The sequence below is a fragment of the Pelophylax lessonae genome (genome assembly GCF_965119305.1).
Source record: "Pelophylax lessonae genome assembly, chromosome: 3".
NCBI lineage: Eukaryota > Metazoa > Chordata > Amphibia > Anura > Ranidae > Pelophylax > Pelophylax lessonae.
In genome coordinates this window covers 23,014,700-23,027,363 of record NC_138770.1, presented here as the reverse complement: position 1 = coordinate 23,027,363, position 12,664 = coordinate 23,014,700, and the positions used below count along the sequence as shown (strand labels likewise).

Here is a 12,664-nt window from a genome sequence, read left to right as displayed (position 1 = left end):
CCAATGGCTGCATTCCTTTTTTGTCCTCCTCACTTATAGGTCCATTTCTGTATGAAGTTTTCCTACCTATTGGAAGTATTGCTCGGCGGGTCTGGTGCTGGGCAGCTGTGCGGGATGTCAGGAGCTTCCTTTGGTATCCAGAAGTCTTCCAGGATGTCCCGAGTGGTCATTGAGTCCCCAGCTATCAGCGGGGTGGTGTTATGGCACACATATGTAGAGGATCCATGCCTGGAGAGTGGGCCCTGCCACCGGCGGCCATTTGCATTGGCTGGGAGCCCAGCTGCTAGCGGGTGGCCATTAAGTGTTAGACACATGAAATTCGTTTCGGTGCGAATACAAATTCCGACATATTTTTGGTTATTCCTAGATTCGGATGTATCCAAATCTCCAAATGAAATTGTAATGAATTTTGTTGAAATCTGTTAAAATTTGTTTTGTTTATTGATTTTCTAATGAATTCCAACTTTTCAGAATGATTCGAATTCGGATCAGTCAAAAAAAACAATCGACCGGTGCTAATTCTTTGTGAAGAAATAGCTGGTTGTTAATCAGCAAGCCGGGAAGCCGCCCGCCCGCATCCTTACCAACCATGACTCATCAGCTGTCAGCGGGCTTCCCCACTGACAGATGAATGGAAAGAAAAGAATGCCGGCATTTCCCGGCAATAGAAAAAAATTATGTGCTCCCCCGACCCCCAGTCCATATCAGGCCCTTAGGGGCCATTATTGAAAAAAGGTGATGTAGACAGGTGGCCCCGCCTCTTACCAATGTAAATGCGGAACCTGCAGTAGGCAGAGGGCCTCCATGATGGTGAGAGCGTCTTTTTTTTATTTATTTTTTCGGGTGCGGAAGGCATTGTGATTGATGACGGATCTACATCGGGGGAAGGCTGGCTTTTATCTTTTAAAAAAATAATTTTTTAAAAATTGTGTTTGTATATTTATTGCTTTTTGACACTTTTTTAGTGAATAGGTACAGGTACTATGGTCCCGATACTCTTTCACATGAGGATCTGGGTTCCCCTGGGGTCCCCTTGGTAAAAGGGGCTTTCAGATTACGATGATCCCCCTGTCTGCAGACCCCCACAACCCCAGGCCACGGTTGTGGGAAAGAGGCCATTGTCCCCATCAGCATGGGGACAAGGTGCTTTGGGGTGGGGGGGCAGAACTGCCACAAAACACCCACCCCCACCCCATGGTGAGGGCATGTGGCCTTGTATGGGTTAGAAGGGGGGCGCTCGCTTGTCCCCCTTTTCCTGACTTGCCGAACTGCATGCTCAGGTTAAGATCTGGTATGGATTTTGGGGGGACCCCACGCCATTTATTTTTTTTACATTTTGGCATGGGCCTGGTATAGAGTGGGGGGGAGGGGACCCCAGGTCATTTTTTTAATGAGAGTCCCAACATCCTATCTGTTCAGAGAAATGGAAACTACAGATGTTCACAAGGAACCACTGTCATATGTGTGGACTTTAAGGGCACAGCATGAGACAGATGACAACTCCATGGATTTATCCTAAAATAACATTTATTGATTTATCTAAAACCAGATCTCAATAAAATGAGGAAACTGGCCCCAAACTGAGCTCAGCTCGTACACAGGAGATCAATGTCTCCTACTAATTTCACTCATGTACATCATACATATATAAGGATAAGTTGGTATATACCATAAGGTTCGTGTAGGTATAGATATTTCCTCTCTTCACTTAGATGTAACATTTAGTGACGACCATGTACTTTATTACTGAATATATCTTATTACTATTATAACAATCTCCTTACTATATGGATTTTTTTGTCTCCGCTTTTTTTGTATACGTGTCTGCATCATATTTGTTACTGATGTCAACATTTGTATCAATTACTGTATGTATAATAAATGACTACGTTCAGATTCTATTTTTGTATATCTTAGTTGATGACCTGCCTCATATAAAGTCCTACGACCTCTGTTTTCTGTTTGCATTAACCATTAGGGAGGGAGTCACGTCACTGTGTTTGCTTCGGATCATATTCCTCTATCTTCGTCTGTTCACTAGTCAACGCGTTTCACACAAGGCTTCTTCAGGACTATGAAGATGTACAGACAGTTTTCTAACAGACTCGATATTAGTGTTTCATAGACATAGAACATAATCTGTATTTATGTACATCATAATAAATACAAACATGGTTTACTAGCACATGGCATTCCTTCCAACCCCCAACAAATTAACCCGACCTGGGGCGGACACAGGGGTAAAATCAGAACAAAATGTATTGTGTATATAGGTATCTGTCCTGAAGGTCCTAGGTACAAGATAAAATATACAGTATCTCACAAAAGTAAGTACACCGCTCACATTTTTGTAAATATTTTATTCTATCTTTTCATGTGACAACACTGAAGAAATGACACTTTGTTACAATGTAAAGTAGTGAGTGTACAGCTTGTATAACAGTGTATATTTGCTGTCCCCTCAAAATAACTCAACACACAGCCATTAATGTCTAAACCGCTGGCAACAAAAGTGAGTACACCCCTAAGTGAAAATGTCCAAATTGGGCCCAATTAGCCATTTTCCCTCCCCGGTGTCATGTGACTCGTTAGTGTTACAAAGTCTCAGGTGTGAATGAGCAGCAGGTGTGGTAAATTTGGTGTTATCGCTCACACTCTCTCATACTGGTCACTGGAAGTTCCACATGGCACCTCATGGCAAAGAACTCTGAGGATTTGAAAAAAAGAATTGTTGCTCTACATAAAGATGGCCTAGGATATAAGAAGATTGCCAAGACATTGAAACTGAGCTGCAGCATGGTGGCCAAGATGATACAGTGTTTTAACGGGACAGGTTTTATTTACAACAGGCCTCGCCATGGTGGACCAAAGAAGTTGAGTGCACGTGCTCAGCCTCCTTGCCAGAGGTTGTCTTTGGGAAATAGATGTATGAGTGCTGCCAGCATGGATGCAGAGGTAAAAGGGGTGGGGGGGGGGTGGTCAGCCTGTCAGTGCTCAGACCATACGCCGCACACTGCATCAAATTGGTCTGCATGGCTGTCATCCCAGAAGGAAACCTCTTCTAAAGATGATGCACAAGAAAGCCTACAAATAGTTTGCTGAAGACAAGCAGACTAAGGGCATGGATTACCGGAGCCATGTCCTGTGGTCTCATGAGACTAAGATAAACCTAGGTTAAGATGGTGTCAAGCATGTGTGGCGGCAACCAGGTGAGGAGTACAAAGACAAGTGTGTCTTGCCTACAGTCAAGCATGGTGGTGGGAGTGTCATGGTCTGGGGCTGCATGAGTGCTGTCGGCACTGGGGAGCTACAGTTTATTGAGGGAACCATGAATGCCAACATGTACTGTGACATACTGAAGCAGAGTATGATCCCCTCCCTTCGAAAACTGGGCCATAGGGCAGTATTCCAACATGATAACAACCCCAAGCACACCTCCAAGATGACCATTGCCTTGCTAGAGAAGCTGAGGATGAAGGTGATAAACTGGCCAAGCATGTCTCCACACCTAAACCCTATTGAGCATCTGTGGGGCATCCTGAAATGGAAGGTGGAGGAGCTCAAGTTCTCTAACATCCACCAGCTCCGTGACGTCATCATGGAGGAGTGGAAGAGGACTCCAGTGGCAACCTGTGAAGCTCTGGTGAACTCCATGCCCAAGAGGGTTAAGGTAGTGCTGGAAAATAATGGTTGCCACACAAAATATTTACACTTTGGGCCCAATTTGGACATTGGTGGAGGACCTACTGTTGCTGGGGGGGAGTCTTAAATTTCTGGGGGGTCAGTTGTTGCTGGGAGGGGGTCAGTTGTTGCTGGGAGGGGGTCTGTTGTTGCTTGCTGACAGGAAGTCTATTGATGCTGGCTGTGGGGAGACCTGTTGTTGCAGCCAGGAGTCTATTGTTGCTAGGGGAGGAATTTTGTTACGTGTGGTCCATTGTTAGGGGATCTATTGTTACTAGCCGCAGGGGATCTATTTTACTGTTTTTCTTGTTATCAATCATTAGCAAATTCCACAAATTACGTAGCACCACAAAATTATACCTTGTTCTGTATTGTCTAAAAGAGCAGTACTGGGAGGTGGGTAGGGGATGGAACCAAGAAATGGTGCTTGAAGGTGGGTAGAGGATGGAACCAAGGAATGGAATGGTGCTTGGAGGTGGGTACAGGGTGGAACCAAGGAATGGTGCTCGGAGGTGGGTAGGGGTTGGAACCAAGGAATGGTGCTCGGAGGTGGGTAGGGGGTGGAACAAAGGAATGATGCTCAGAGGTGGATAGGGGCAGACAAAGGGGTAATTCCTGCACCTATTCTCTGAGAAAACAAGCCCTGATAATGAGTCACCTATTTGCTTGAATGTGGCCTTCATGAGTTATGGCTTACCCAGATGTGGATCCTGGAGGTGCTGATATGAGGAATAAGGAACAAACTAGGTCTCATAACACATACAAAACCTAACATAAAATGTATTTTTAAGAAAAGCAGATAAAATTACAATTCCTATCAATCCCTTCTGAATTCCCTGACCTCTCCCTCGAACTGCCTAATCTTAGTTTAAATATATATATTTTTCTAGTTCATATTTCTCCTGAATTATGTATCCCATTTACTTCTGCAGAAAAATCTCACTTTGCTTTGTCAAGGCTAAAATATACAAAATATTAAAAAAATAAAAATGTGACAAAACGAACCTAAAAATCAAAAAGTCTAAAAAAAAATTATGTGTTGGTCTAACAGTATATGAATGCCAAGTCTTTTGTTGACTCCTCCTTTGACAACTAGTCCTCCATAAGACTCCACTGCAACACCTAAGAACTCATACAATGTTCATACATAATATTCTTCTCTTCAGGACCATCGCAGTCCACATGACAAGAAACTTCCGGTAGGTGTGCAGATCCTTTTGCAATCATAGCAAACTGAGCTTTAACTTTTCTAGACAGCTGACATGACAAGTATCAAAGTTGTTCAGATATTAAAAGGCTTTTTTAACCACTTGCCGACCGCCGCACGACTATCTACGTCGGCGGTCAGCCCCTCACAGGCAAACTAACGTAGGTCTACGTCGCTTGCTTGTGAGGGTCTAGGGAGCGAGCGCGCGCCCCTGGAGGCGCGCTCCCACTCCCGCGTGGTCATGGACCCCCCCCGTGCGTATGACCGGCGGACCCGATGTCCGCCGGTCACTCGGCGATCAGCGGGGGAGAGGGAGAAAGTCAGGCGGCTTGTGTAAACAAGCTGCCTGTCATTCTCCCCTGTGTATGAATGATGATCATACGGTTCTACTATGTAGAACCGTTGATCACCGTTCATACAGCTGAAGTCACAGCCAATCACAGTAGAAAGCACGCCCCTAGGGACACACATAGCCCCTCCCTTTCAAAAAAACCCCCTTCACTGCCAGTGTATTTTTACTGTAACAGTGCATATGTATAGCACTGATTACTGTAGAAATGTCACTGGTAACCCCAAAAGTGTCAAAAATGTCAGTCAAGGGTCCGATCTGTCCGCTGCAACGTCGCAGTACCGCAAAAAAAAATCGCAGTTCGCCGCCATTAAAAAAAAAACAACAAAAATGACAAAAATCTTTCCCTTTGTTAGTAAACGCGATAACTTTTGCGCAAACCAATCAAAATACGCTTTTTGCGATTTTTTTTACCAAACATAGGTAGCATAAAATAGGTAGCCGAAAATGTTAAAAAATTTTGATTTTTACATTTTTTTTGGGGGGGGGGAATTTCATATAAAAAAATGTGAAAAATATTGCTATTTTTGCTAAATTTACGCTCTTTTTTGTTTATAGCGCATGATCAAAAAATCGCACAGGTGATCAAATACCACCAAAAGAAAGCTCTGTTTGTGGGAAAAAAAGGACGCCAAATTCATTTAGATACAGCGTCGCACGACCGCGCAATTGTCCGTTAAAGTCACGCAGTGCCGAATCGCAAAATACCCCCTGGTCAAGAAGGGGGTAAAATCTTCCGGGGCTTAAGTGGTTAAAGTGCTCTTCTCCATCAATGCTGTTTGTGGTGATGTCATAACGTGCAGGAATGAAGGAGGGTATTTTTTTTTGAAGATGGCGTCACTCAGATTGTTAGTCCAACATTAGATCATTAACAAAAAAAATGCCCATAAAGCCGTTGAGTTTTTTTTTTTTTCTGCTGAAGTAAATCTATGTTGTGAAGGGTAATAAGACCTAGAAGAAAAGAAAACCAAAATGTCTTAATACAAAAGGGAATCATTCTCATTTCATATAATGCGTTATTCAACCACCATCCACACTAAACTGTGTACACTATCCTGAATTCAAAGGAAACACTTATTATGAACAATAGGCTGTCTCAAAAGGGGGCCTTTCACCTATGGCTAGGATCAACAACCCTACAGTAGATCAGGAACATGTAAGAGACAAAAACTTGGATAGCACAGAATACAAGATTTACAAGAATGGCAGGAGTATAGTGCAGCACTGGGCTTCTGGTCTTACAGGAAGGCAGTAAAATAAATGCTAGTAAGAACCACTTGCAGCACTGGGGTTCAGGGCTCACAGGAAGGCAGGTCATTTTAAGACAGGAAGGATAAATAATAGCACTATCTGGGGAGAACACAGCATGTCCACACATGCAACAATGGTGAGGGCCCTTGGAAGGGTTGAGGTGCAAAGTCTCAAGAACTGCCTTGTCTTCTCCAAAGGTGGAGATGGGTTAACTTCCAGCCAGTTCCCAGGTTGCAGTCCTCTTACTCACCCAAGCAGGCAGCTACCTAGAATGAAAGGCCAATAGACAACAGAGAATCCCTTGCATGGCTAAGGTGCTGGGATCACTAAACAGTAGGGAGTAAAATTCAAGCTGTCTTGTGTACATGGACACACAGAGACACACAAAACAGCTAGAAGTGAGTACCCATGCAAACAGAAATTTATAAGAGATGGTACAGTTGCCCAGTGACACCAAACAGGAAATTGAAACCAAACAGGTTTGAAATAGACTTGGCGACACAAAGGCTTGTGTCACGTACCTGGGAGGAGTCTGAGTTAACGAGGTCGGCCTCTCTTATATCTCCGGCCCAGACCCCACTGAAGGTGAGACAGAGGGTGTCAAAGGCCAGGAGGGACACGAGTGCCTGTGGTTGTTGATGGATCAGGATAGGCTGCTTGTCCGGATCCTGGAAACTGGAACATGCAATGCTGTATGGAACATGTGCAGCAGATAGCCAGACAAGCACTCGGGTAGTTCTGAGAGACAAGGTTTGAGACAGAGTCAGAGTAGTAGGAAAGCCAGGGTCATCAACAGGCGGTGCAGCAGGGTACCAAATCGTAAGCAGAGCCAAAGTCAGGGACGGAGCCGGGTCAGGTTTAGCAGAGAGGCAGAAGCAGAATCCAAGTCCAAGTTCAGAACAAGCCAGGTCAGCAACAGGGAAGCATACAGGTATCATCAGGTCACAGGAAACAGCTGAAGATCAGTCAGCACAGGAAACAGGATTGAACTTCCTTTAAATAACCTGTCTGGCGACACGCCCATTAGTCATTCTTCTGGGAATAGCCTGTGCACGGCCACGCCCCAGACGTCTCACAGGGATTCCCTGACATTGCCCCCCCCTTAAGGGCAGCCTCCGGATGCCCAACATAGACCGTTTTTTTCAGGATGTTGAAGAAGGTAGGCTCGTAACAATCGAGGAGCATGGACGTTTGAAGCAGGTTCCCAGGAATTATCCTCAGGGCCATAGCCCTTCCACTTGATAAGAAGCTGTGTCCGACCACCCCTTCTTCTACAGTCCAGAATAGACTCCACCTCAAGTTCTTCATTACCTTCGATCAAAAGGGGAGCAGGAACTTCAGATCCACGATCTGGGAAGGGGTTGGGAACTGCTGACTTCAGTAAAGAAACATGGAATACGGGATGGATCTTCAGATTACCAGGTAAGATTAATTCGAATGCGACAGAATTGATCTTCCTGATAGGAAATGGACCTAGGTATCTTGGGCCAAGCTTTTTTGAGGGACACTTTAATCTCAGGTTTGCTGTAGATAGCCAGACCTTATCCCCCGGTTTTAAATTCAAATTCCCTCTCCTTCTTCTATCAAAAATTTTTTTATTACCAGCCTGTGCCTTCAAAATGGTTTCCCGCAAAAGCTGACTGTTGGCATTAAGAAAATTTAGTCTTTCTTGTACAGCTGGTACAGCAGATTCCATAGGTAACTCAGGTAGGAAGGAGGGGTGATATCCATAATTGGCATAGAAAGGAGACTGCTTGGTGGCGGAATGGACGGAGTTATTATAAGCAAATTCCGCTAAAGGGAGTCGTAACACCCAGTCGTCTTGAGAAAAAGAAGAGAAGCACCTTAAATATTGTTCAAGAGTTTGGTTTGTCCTCTCGGTCTGTCCGTTTGTTTGTGGGTGGTAGGCAGAAGACAAACAAAGTTCAATGTTTAATGCTTCACATAAAGCTTTCCAAAACTTGGAAGTGAACTGCACCCCACGATCAGAGACAATGCTGGCTGGAATGCCATGCAATCTCACCACTTCTTTGATAAACGTGGAGGCAGTTTCGGAGGCAGAGGGAGTTCCTTTCAGAGGTATAAAGTGTGCCATCTTGGAAAAACGATCAACTACGACAAAGATAGTGGTAAACCCTTCAGATGGAGGAAGTTCCACAATAAAGTCCATAGAGATCATACTCCATGGTTTTTCAGGTACGGGGAGGGATTCCAACAGGCCCCAGGTCTTGGCCCGATCAGACTTGTTTCTGAGACACACAGAGCAGGATCTGACATAGTTTTTACAGTCCTTTAACCAATCTGGCCACCAAAAGGAACGGGAGACCAAATCAGAGGTTTTATGGATACCAAAGTGTCCAGCCAGAAGATGATCATGACACTTCTTAAGAATGGTGACCCTCAGTTGTTCAGGAATAAAAATTTGTTCCTTGTGGAAATAAAGTCCATCCCTCTGCTGGAGATGCAAGTTCAGAGGAGGTGGGGAGTTTGCAACTGTCCCCTTGATCTGTGACATCAAGTCTGTTTGCAAGAGTAGGAAATTCTTAGCTGGCAAGATGGTGTCAGGTTCAGGAGGTGGAGCTGGTTCAGGAAACATGCGAGAAAGGGCATCAGGTTTGCAATTCTTAGAGCCCGGACGAAAAGTTATATGGAACACAAATCGAGAGAAGAAAAGTGCCCATCTTGCCTGTCGAGGTCTTAATCGTTTCGCGGTTCTTAAATATTCTAAGTTCTTATGGTCTGTAAAAATAAGGATAGGGTGTGCAGCCACCTCCAGTAGGTAGCGCCATTCCTCCAGGGCAGCCTTTATGGCTAACAGTTCACGATCTCCTACGTCATAGTTCCTCTCAGAGGAGCTTAATTTTCTGGAGAAAGGCAATAGGGTAGAGTAGGGACTTGGCTCCTTGTCGTTGGGATAGTATAGCCCCGACCGCATTTTCAGAGGCATCCACTTCAAGTACATAGGTTAAAGCGGGATCTGGGTGTTTTAAAATGGGAGCGGAAGTAAACAGAGTCTTTAATAGTTCAAAGGCGGCTTGAGCCTCTGGAGTCCATTTGAATGGGGTAAACTGTTTGGTCAGCTGTGTGATGGGGGATATGATGCCAGAAAAGTTCTTTATAAACTTCCTGTAAAAATTAGCGAACCCACAAAGCGCTGTACTGCTTTTTTGTCCTCAGGGGCAGGCCATTCCAGTACGGCAGATACCTTTTGCGGGTCCATAGCAATGCCATCCGCAGAGATAATGAGTCCCAGAAATTGGATAACCTGTTTTTCGAACTCACATTTCTCCGCCTTTGCGTAAAGACGGTGTTGGCGAAGTCTGTCCAGTACCTTCTTTACATGGTTTCTGTGTAGGTCGAGAGAACTGGAAAATACAAGGATATCATCCAAGTATACGATGATAAACAAATCAAGATAGTCCCGAAATATATCATTAACAAGATGTTGGAATGTGGCTGGGGCATTACAAAGACCGAATGGCATGACCAGATATTCGAAATGCCCAAAGCACGTTCAAAACGCGGTTTTCCATTCGTCTCCTTCACGAATTCTGACTAGGTTGTAGGCACCCCTCAAATCAAGTTTGGAGAACACCTGTGCCCCTCGTAACCTCTGGAAAAGTTCGGGAATTAGGGGAAGAGGATAACGATTCTTGACAGTTATCTTATTGAGATCGCGATAATCCACACAGGGCCTAAGGGTATGGTCCTTTTTCTCAACAAAGAATATGCCCGCTCCTGCGGGTGAAGTGGAGGGTCGGATGAATCCTTTTTCCAGGCTTTCATTAATGTAGTTACAGAGAGTCTCTAATTCGAGCTCAGAGAGAGGGTAGATCCGGCCAAAAGGTATTTCTGCCCCTGGCAACAGTTCAATGGGGCAATCGTATGTACGATGTGGAGGAAGAGAATCAGCGCTCTTTTTATTGAAAACATCCAGGTATTCGTGGTAAACTGTGGGTACCAGTTTCAAGACTTCGGGGTCCGGATGGATACCAAGGAGAGAGGTAACAGTAAGAGACTCCTCAGGAACACAGTGTGCCCGGCAGTAGGGAGAAGAGAAGGAAATTTCACCCGTGAGCCAATTGATGCTAGGGTTATGGGCCTTCAGCCAGGGTATACCAAGAATGACAGGAAACATGGGTGATGTTATAACGTCCAGGCAAAGGAATTCTTGATGACCAGAGGAGGAAGAGCAGAAAATTGGAGCCGTCTCTTGTGTCACTGGACCAGACTTGATACCAGAGCCATCAGCCAGGTGAACAACAAACCCTTGTTTCTTGGCACAGAGAGGTAGATTGTGTTGGGCTGCAAATGTCACATCCACAAAACAGCTACAGGCCCCAGAGTCTATAATAGCAGGAACAGAGATAGTCTTTTCAGGAAGTTTCAGATGGCAAAGCAAGGTGAGATGTGTTTGATTAGACCCGGGTGGATGCATCATAGAAATCCAGTTAAAGGGTGTTCTGCAAGACCTCACAGGAAAAGTCTGAATGTGGTGACCGGCATCGCCACAGTAGAGGCAGAGATTGGAGCGATACCGTCGAAGACGTTCCGATGTGGACAGAGGGGATCTCTGGAAACTCTTTCGTGAAGGGTAGTGAGGTACCTCTGGGGGGTTAATGGTAATGAGAGGAGTATCAGCCCCAAACTCCGGGCGGACCAAAGGAGCCTTGTTAGTTCTTTCGGCTTGCCTCTCACGTAGCCTCCGGTCAATCTGGATGACAAGGTTCACCAGGTCTTCTAAGGCCGTTGGTACCCCCACCCTGGCAAGTTCATCCTTTAGGGCATCAGACAAACCAAGACGGAACTGATGATGGAGGGCCGAATGGTTCCACAGAGTATCGGCACTCCATACACGGAAATCTGTCACATAATCCTCCACAGGCCTTAGGCCTTGCTTTAACTTGCTAAGCTTTGATTCAGCAGTCAGATGACAAAAAGGATCTGCGTATAGCTGGGACATGGCAGAAAAAAAGAGTCCATGGTTGTCAAGGCTGGATCGTGTTGTTCCCGAAGATGGAAAGCCCAGGATTGAGGCTCATCCTGAAGGAGCGAGATAATGAACCCCACCTTGGTATCTTGTGAAGAGAAGGTTCGAGGCAACAGGGAAAAGTATAGTTCACAAGAATTACGAAAAGTCCGAAATTTTCTTCGATTTCCAGAAAAACGTTCAGGAATGGGAACCCGAGGTTCCGGGTGGAAATCCACCGCACAGAATGTGCTGGGCTCGGTCAGAGAAGAGTCATTTTTGCGGGCCGATAATTGATCTTCGATGCAATCCAATTTTCCTTGCAGGCTTTGTACCATGTGGGATAGTGCAGAGATCGATCGGCAAACGTTCTCCAGTGGAGAGACCTCCCTTTCAGACTCCATAGTTGGCTGACTGATACTGTCACGTACCTGGGAGGAGTCTGAGTTGGCGAGGTCGGCCACTCTTATATCTCTGGCCCAGACCCCACTGAAGGTGAGACAGAGGGTGTCAAAGGCCAGGAGGGACACGAGTGCCTGTGGTTGTGTCTGGCGACACGCCCATTAGTCATTCTTCTGGGAATAGCCTGTGCACGGCCACGCCCCAGACGTCTCACAGGGATTCCCTGACAGCTTGACTAGGAACATTAATATGCAAAGCCTGGGGCAATGAGTCACCTTAGAATGAAAAGAGATGGCCTGGCTGGCCATGTAGCTAATTGAATTAACAACAGGAGGTTTGCCTAGTCCTAAACTTTAAATCTTGTAGGAACAATAGGTAAGAGCAGACCCATATGCAATGGGACTTCATGTACCAGCATACATGCTGATCTTTGTGAATAAATGAGACAGATCTGTAGCAAAACTGAAGATCTGTGTCATAGGCCTAACTTAAAATCTTAGCAACACCAAAGTAACCTTAACAATTTGTAGTAACACTGACATACATTCATTATAATTCTTAGCACACTATAGGTGTAAAATTAGAGCAACAATTTATCCAATTCCATCCTATTCTTCCATCTCACAATATAATAAAAACTTTATAAGACAGGAGATGCTTAATTATCTAAGGAATAGAAACTCATTAATGCCAGAGCTCATATATGTCAGATTAGAACACATCAAATATCTGACACCCAATAAATAAGAAATTAGAAGCTGCTACAAGCAGTACAACCCCAATATTAGCTATATGGGGATGAAAC

General features: G+C 45.0%; 2 protein-coding genes across 2 annotated transcripts in view; one reads left to right on the top strand and one right to left on the bottom strand.

The window, feature by feature from the left end:
- Window positions 1-12,664, top strand: part of LOC309549773 (gastrula zinc finger protein XlCGF66.1-like) — a gene marked incomplete at its 3' end in the record, with an annotated part of 313,385 nt that overhangs the window by 94,683 nt on the left and 206,038 nt on the right. The window lies entirely within an intron of this gene.
- Window positions 1-12,664, bottom strand: part of LOC309549776 (uncharacterized protein) — a gene marked incomplete at both ends in the record, with an annotated part of 190,172 nt that overhangs the window by 54,693 nt on the left and 122,815 nt on the right. The gene's annotated exons all lie outside the window — the stretch shown is intronic.